This window comes from Macrobrachium nipponense, chromosome 23 (assembly GCF_015104395.2).
Source record: "Macrobrachium nipponense isolate FS-2020 chromosome 23, ASM1510439v2, whole genome shotgun sequence".
NCBI lineage: Eukaryota > Metazoa > Arthropoda > Malacostraca > Decapoda > Palaemonidae > Macrobrachium > Macrobrachium nipponense.
The window spans coordinates 53,794,401-53,803,374 of NC_061090.1; positions in this window are offsets into that span (position 1 = coordinate 53,794,401).

The following is an 8,974-nucleotide window of genomic DNA, read 5'->3' on the forward strand; positions in this document are numbered from 1 at the left end:
AATATAATATATATATATATATTATATATAGATATGTAAATATAATTTTTACATTAACTATATATACAGATTATATTATTATATATATAATATATATATATATATATATATTTATATATATATATATCTTAATACATATATGTATATATATATATATTAACTGATATATATATATATAATATATATATTATATGTATATTATATACATATATATGGTAAAACAATTGTTAAATAGGCAAAGTGAAACCAGTACCCATATTTTTTTCTACATTTTGTAGTACGAGAGAGAGAGAGAGAGAGAGACGATGAGGAGAGAGAGAGAGAGAGAGAGAGAGAGAGAGACTAATATCCTTCCCACTGCAATTTCAGAACTTCAGTATCACTCACGAAGAATTCGTGTTACGAAAACAAATAGTAACGAGAGAGAGAGAGAGAGAGAGAGAGAGAGAGATTGTCGCTCTACGTAGAAATTGAATAAAACAAGATTGACTCTTATCTACAATTTATAGTATTTGAGAGAGGAGAGAGAGAGACGAGAGGAGACGAGAGAAGAGAGAAGGAGGAGAGAGGAGAGATGTAAACATGCTCCCTTCGACGCGAAGTAAACAGGAAGATGAATCTTACATTGAAAAATACAGCAACTGCTCCTCTCTCGATTGGAGGTCTCTGGGCAGGTGGTTCCTGAGAAGACAGCGGGTTAGAGGCAGGTGGAGGAGTCAGGGGCCTTTTAATTAATTCCAAATAAATGGTGGCACTCAATACCAAAAAAGAGAGAAATAAAGGAAAAAATGGCGAAGATTATAGCAAAGAAGTGGAAGGCTTGAAGTTATTATATCATAAAGATGAGGCATTATATATTATGTATATAATAATATATATATCTATATATATATATATATATATATATATATATATACATATATACATACATATACATATACGTATTTAATATATATATATAATATATAATATATATTATATATATATATATATATATATATATATATCTATATTATATATATATATATATAGTATATCTATATATATATATATATATATATATATATATATATATATATATATATTTTATATATATATATATCTATCCATATATATATATCTATATATATATATATATATATATATATATATATATATATATATATAATATATATTACATGATATTTACAACCATGCCTTCCACTTCTTTGCTATAATCTCCCCCATTTCTTCCTTTATTTCTCTCTTGTTTGATGTTGAGTGCCACCATTTATTTGGAATTGATTAAAATGCCCCTGACTCCTCCACCTGCCTCTAACCCGCTGTCTTCTCAGGAACCACCTGCCCAGAGGCCTCCAATCGAGAGAGGAGCTGTTGCAGTATTTTTCAATGTAAGATTCATCTTCCTGTTTACTTAGCGTCGAAGGAGCATGTTTACATCTGTCTGTCTGTCTGTCTCTCTCTCTCTCTCTCTCTCTCTCTCTGACTCACACTTACTTACTTGTATTAGGTGAACAAATATGAAATTGGCGGTGTTCTCCTCAATTTCACTTTAGGGTCCTTCAGAATTCACGCACCCAATGAGGAGCTGTGTATTGACTTTACAAGTCATTATTTATTGTCACATACTATTAAGTCCGCACAGGAATACGTGTGATGATTTATGATGTATATAAAACAATTTGGGGAAATTTGGCTCAAACGCCCAGCGCTGATGCACTTCCAGCCATTCCTGCATCGAGGGCAGTAAAAAGGGGTAATTGGAGTGGTTGGAGTACAATATCAAGCGAAGAAGTGGGAACGAAGGGGAAATAAAAGGAAGGGTGCCGAAGGGACGTTGCAAATAGCCCCCTTTAGCAATGCCTGCAGTGCGCAACTTGAGGTACGCTGACGGCGCTATCACCTTATGGGCCAATGTGTCTATGCACTTGTTAAATGTCTATTATTCATATCGTATACATGTTTTATAGTATATTATAACTTTATAGTATAGAAAATGCTTTTAACTGTTTTTTTTAACATTCAACAATTTTCTTAATTGCAGGAGGCTTAAAAAAACCATGACAATGATCACCATCCCATCCACCCTTTGACAGATGAATCGTGGATGAGCACTCCATACAGAAAGCTCAACCTTTAATTAGGAGAGAGAGAGAGAGAGAGAGAGAGAGAGAGAGAGAGAGAGAGAGAGAGAGAGAGAGAGATTGGTGCTCTATGAGAATGTTATTACCTTTTCATAGCATGAAATATTATACCACAAATACAATCTAATTCTTTACATTCTCATAGGAACATACATAGAAATTAAATAAACAAAATTGGTTCTTATTTACATTTTATGAGAGAGAGAGAGAGAGAGAGAGAGAGAGAGAGAGAGAGAGAGAGAGAGAGAGAGAGAGGTGCAAAAAGCGTTTTTTTTTTTTGTAGAGTAACTTCGCAGACCTTTTTAACTATTCTTAGGGCTCTGAGATCGGGAGGATGCAGTGAATTCTTGAAGCACTGTATCCGTCGCGTCCCTTGAAAACAAGTAATATTCCTGAAAATCCATAAAATACGCCGAAGGACCTTGTCACTCACATTCCGCTCAGGGCGGACGAGCAGTAACCAGCTTCTTCCACCTGTCACTCTTGGGTTCGTCACTCTCTCTCTCTCTCTCTCTCTCTCTCTCTCAAATTCCTTTCCTGTGGCATCTAGAAACACCCTTGGTGACCATCAGCAGATGCTCTTTGCTGTTCTTTCGGCAAAATACCAGTGAAAAAATACACCGTACTTTTGCACACGCACACACACACAAACAAAATAACACACACTTGCACACACACTCACACATATATATCTATCTATCAGTATGTATAAATACATATACACTTATATACTAATAAACAATATATACACACATACGTATATCAGTCAGTAATATTGTTTATTTTCAGGGAACACGACAGATGCAGGGAAGAATTTACTGCATCCACACGATCTCAGAGCCTTATGCCTGGTTACTCTGTAATTAAAAAAAAACATTCTCTCTCTCTCTCTCTCTCTCTCTCTCTCTCTCTCACTGAGGGACCTGGGGCAACCCGAACGAGCTGTAAGGTCTATAAGGTAAGGTAAGGTCTCAATCTCTCTCTCTCTCTCTCTTACTCTGTAAGGCCTTTAAAATTTCTAGCAAAGTAGACAGTCATTTGGTTCTGGCAAAAGATGGATTGATGAATAACTCAAAGGTTCTTCATTTATATCTAAACTAAGGAAAAATTTATATGATCAGATTCTAAGTGTGTGTGTGTGTGATATGTGTGAATGTGTATGTTACTATACGCTCGTGTGTATATACTCATATGCTTGCTGATACATACATACATTTATATATATATATATATATATATATAATATATATATATGTATGTATATAGTTATATGTATATATATATATATATATATATATATATATATATATATATATATATACACATATATCAAAGCGAGGAATATGATCGGCATTTTATCCTAAAAGAAAGCTGCTGATATCCAGAAAAACTAAAGAATTATGACTTTGAGAACCTTGAAACATAACCGAACGATATATAGAACGATAGATTTCACTTCGTCTGGGCACGAAATAAATGTTCTTTGTGTTCCAAAAGCGAAATAATATCAGAAAGTTATTGATTAAACAAATGGCTGTCAAAAATATGCTTTTGAATTCAAGATTAGAACTTGTTCCATAATTCATTTTCATTCTTTATCCATTTTATGTGTTTTCAGTTATATAACCAAAGAGGTTTTACATTGCTAGAGTAGAAATAAAAATGATTATAATACTGACAACGCGAAATTCAGAATCCACACGCACATATCTGCGTTATATATAGTAATATATATATATAATATATATATATATATATATATATATATATATATATATATATATATATAATAATAATAATAATCCAATAATAATAATAATAATAATAATATAAGCTTTATTCGGCTCGGGGCCATATACATTGAATATACAAAATACAGACAGTAGCATACACAATCTAGATACATGTGACATGATAAAATAGAAAAAGAAAATGAATAATCGGCACTTATCCACAAGGTAGCTGAGGTAGCATAAAAGCTAGTAATCAAAAGATGTTCCGGCCTGTGGACTTGAAAATTTATCCCCAAAAATTAAAAATCCCTTAAAAACCATTGGATCGCTGTTTAGAGTCAAAGACCGACTCAGTCCTCTGCTTTCGTCCAGCGTCGTATATAAATATACTTTGCCCGAGATGTGATCACGGGACATACGTGGGATGCACGAGGAGGCTGTTGAAGGATTCGAATTGATTCCCACAGGGCATAAGCCATAGAACAGTAGTTAGGTTATCTAATCCAGAACAATCTCAATTACGGAATCACTCAAAAACATGTAAAACATATATTGTCAGCAAGGATTTTTCTATCTTGGGCCAACTGCGGAACAACAACAACCTGACAATTTTAGAATCTATAATTATTAAAAAGACTGTAACGTCGTTTAAATACCCAAACGTCCTCTGTAAAATTGTTCATAGCCTAGTTTGGGCAGCTGGTCTGCCTCACTGTAGGTTTTTTACCTATATTTTGTTAGTCTTACTCTTCATTTTGTATAGGTAGGTGTTTCTGAAATTTTAGTGAAGTCCTGTACTTTTAATATGTCTGACCTTGGAGGTGCTGTTGAATTTTAACTTTTAAACTTTTAACTTTTACTTTTAACTTTTAACTTTTAACTTTTAACTTTTTTACTTTTTACTTTTTACTTTTTACTTTTACTTTTTACTTTTTACTTCATTGAGAGCTGTTGCCATGACATTTTTAATATAAAATTAAATTAGATCAATTATCAATGTTGTGAATTATATATATTTTTAGCCTTGAAAATGCGACTTGGGAATTCGTCGCGAAACGTCGGCATTAAAATAAACTGTTGAAAGATGAAGATGCCTTTCCCTACTACTTCCTTCGGGTATATATATATATATATATATATATATATATATATATATATATATATATATATATATTTATACATATATGCAGATATATATATGCATATATATATATATATAGATATATAATATATATATATATACTATATATATATATATATGGTATGAATGTCTTTTCTGTAGTACACCAGTATAATATGAAGATGAAAGGGCCATAAAATACTTTGAACGTTGCAATCATATATTTCGAGCACTTCCTTCTGTGGATATATATATATCTATATCTATCTATCTATCTATATATATATATAATATATATATATATATATATATATATATATATATATATTTATATATATATATATATATATTAGGAGAGAGAGAGAGAGAGAGAGAGAGAGAGAAGAGAGAGAGAGGAAGGAATGCTCAAGATATATGGTTGCAACGTTCAAAAACAAAGTGTTTTATGGGCCCTTCATCTTCATATTATACTCGTTGTATTACAGAAAAAGACCATTCATTATATAATACATATAATAAGAATATATCCATACATATTATATATATATATATATATAGATATATTATAATGTATATATATTATAATATATATATATATTATATATATAGCATATATTAAAGAAAAAACCATAATCCATTTGGGGCTAGGTTTAAATTAACTTCGTATGAAAATAGGAATATTGTTTATTAACAGAGGTACACGAAATATGAGTAATGTCTGTCTCCTGGAAACGGTAATTATTTCAATATATAATTTCTGATGTTATTATAAACACCAGACATGTCAAATGACCATGAACTTTTAAAAAGCTTATGTCTCAAAGTTTAAGTTGACTTATATGCTGCAGATGATAGTAAGCACCATGTTATGAATCTGTGTAGCTATGCATATTCGGTTGCATGAAATAAAAAGAATCATGAATAACACGAACATGCGATAAGACTGACCTTCCAGAGGTATACAAGAGACTGAATTATAACAATTAGTTTCTCTCGAAGCCTAAAACAATACCACGGTGAGGTATCAGTCTTTCGCCTGATTTTTATGCGAACTTGTCTCCCATCAAACTAGAAATGTCTGTTTTATAGTCTCTTATTATGGTTCCTTTATAAGTCTATAGGACTGCCTATCTATTTATGTATCAGATCAAAATATCTAGACTTGTCTCTCATCAAACTAGATATGTCTGTTTTATAGTCCTTTATTATGGTTCCTTTATTAGTCTATAGGACTTCCTGGCTATTTATGTATCAGATCCAAATATCTAGACTTCGAAAAATGACTGTATTAACTGCCTCGTCAGCAGCAGGTCGCGAAGACAAATTCTGCATTCGAAATTTCACATTATGTCTTTGAGCCCCAACTACCTCATAGGAGACAGCTTTCCCTCCCTCCCCCTGTATTTGAAATGTTAAATTATGTCTTTGGGCCCCCACTAGGTCATAGGAGACGGCATTTCCTCCCTCCCGTCACACCCCCTCCTCCTCCTGGCCCTCCTCCACCCGGACCCCTTTTCCTCAGAGACCTCAGTGTTGTGTAGCAGCAAAGTGCGAGGGAGTGTTTGTGTCGTTGAAGGCCTCGGCTATATAAAGCCTCTCTCGCTTGGCTGCTCTTGGTTTGGGACAATGCCATGACACCCGAGCCTTGACATTATTGCTAAGAGATCTAGTTTCGATTTGAGATTTGGTGGGGGTTCTGGTCTGGTTCCTTCTTTCCTCCTTTACCTTTATGCCTCCTCTTTCTTATCGTCGTCGTCGTCCTCCTTCTCCTCCTCATCTTCTTCTTCTTCTTCTTCTTCTTCTTATAAATTTGAGTATTCCCTTGTGACATTGAATATTGGCCTGGTCTGGTTCCTTCTATCCTCTTACCTTCACACCTCCTCTTTCTTATCGTCCTTCTCCTCCTCCTCCTCTTGCTCCTCCTTCTCCTCCGCCTCCTCCTCCTCCTCCTCCTCCTCTTCTTCTTCTTCTTCTTCTTCTTCTTCTTCTTCTTACAGATTTGAGTATTCCCTCGTGACAGTGAATGTTGGTCTGTCGACACTGATTGAAAAGATGCTTGTTGATGATCAGTCTTAATAATCTGTCTCTGTCTCTCTCTCTGGCTATAGAGTTCAAGGGCTATTAGATATACTGCTCTGGATGTCATTTCTAACCACAATGAATACGGACACTGAAAGCGTAAAAGCCTGATTAAGAGAGGGACATCCATTCTCCACGCGATGTGATTTCTGCAGGGGATCTAATTATGGCCTTGCTGACCTTTCGTTTATTTACGCCCTGGCGTTATCGGGATACGCTTTGCTTTGTTATCTTTGTTTTATATTCACTGTTCCATCTTCTGGAAGCTTGCTCTTAAGTCTGACCCACGTGAATAATGATAATAATAATAATGTATAAATAACATTTAATACACCCAGGGGTACAAACATTATTATTTTATAATGACACCTTTCTCCTGTATCTGCTCCACGTAGATGATGATGATGATGATGATGATTATGATGATGATGATGATAATAATAATAATAATAATAATAATAATAATAATAATAATAATATGATAACAATAATAATAATAATAATAATAATAATAATAATAATAATAATAATAATAATAATAATGCATAATTAAGATTTAATACACCTGGGGGTACAAACATAATTATAATTTTATAATGATACCTTTCTCCTCTATCTGTTCCACGTAGATAATAATAATAATAATAATAATAATAATAATAATAATAATAATAATAATAATAATGCATAAATATCATTTAATACACAGAGGGGTACAAACATAATTATTATTATATTGATACCTTTCTCCTCTATCTGCTCCACGTAGATAATAATAATAATAATAATAATAATAATAATAATAATAATAATAATAATAATAATAATAATAGATAAATAATATTTAATTTCCAGGGGAACTAAAGAGAGAGAGAGAGAGAGAGAGAGAGAGAGAGAGAGAGAGAGAGAGAGAGAGAGAGGAAACAAGCGCATTTTGATACGCGAAAAGAAACACATAAAAATATGTATAACAATCGCGAAATACGTAAGAAAGGAGAGGCGATGGACCAGCCAACCTAACACACTTTACTTGCCCAGGCCCGAAAAATAAATCCTGCGTGATGGGCAAAGTCAGAGTAATTAATATAAAGCGAAAGATGACCTTAGAATCCAACACAAAGGAAAAAAGGTCTCGCGGCCGAAGACACCCAATGTATCAGAGGTGATGGAGCAGGTAGTATCGTTGCCAGCTATTAGGGGACAATTAGTTACGTTATCTGGCGTCCAACGGTAAATCTGGCGGACTGTCAGCATTAAGGGTGGCGGCAGTTGCAAAATGAAGCGATCCCGGTTGTAATTTGTAAGCGTGTCTGAGGTAAAAAAAAAAAAAATAAATAAAAGAACATTAGATGAAAAGGCCAGATGGAAAGTATTCCCATTTTAAGCTGAAACAATTGTTCTTTTTTTTTTCTCTCTCTCTCATCAGCCTTAGACAGAAATCATTAAGGGAAACTTAGTCACTATAACCTGTACTGAAGGGCACATCCTTCAATTTATCAAGCATTTCATAATCTTTGGAAGCTTGAATTTAATAATAATACTAAACTGACGGAAAGATGGAATTAGCTTCTAAAACTATGCTTAACTGGCTGCAACGGAATGGCGTTGATTCTTCTCGGTTAAAATTCTTTTACGTAACCTTTAATCTCTTATTCAAATCCCAGAAAAGTTAAAACGACCGTCCAACATACCCTCATCCGGCCCAAAAACCCCGCATAAAACCAAAGAGACTAATCCTCTGAAAACGCTGGCGATTAGAGGTCACGGAAAACACAGGCTTTAGAACTCAAAGCCGTCGTTGATCGGAGACGCTTATCCCGCGGGCATTCGAGGCACGAAACGCCCGACGACCTCCGCGGAATCATAACAAAACCCTCTCTGGCTCACAGCTGATGACT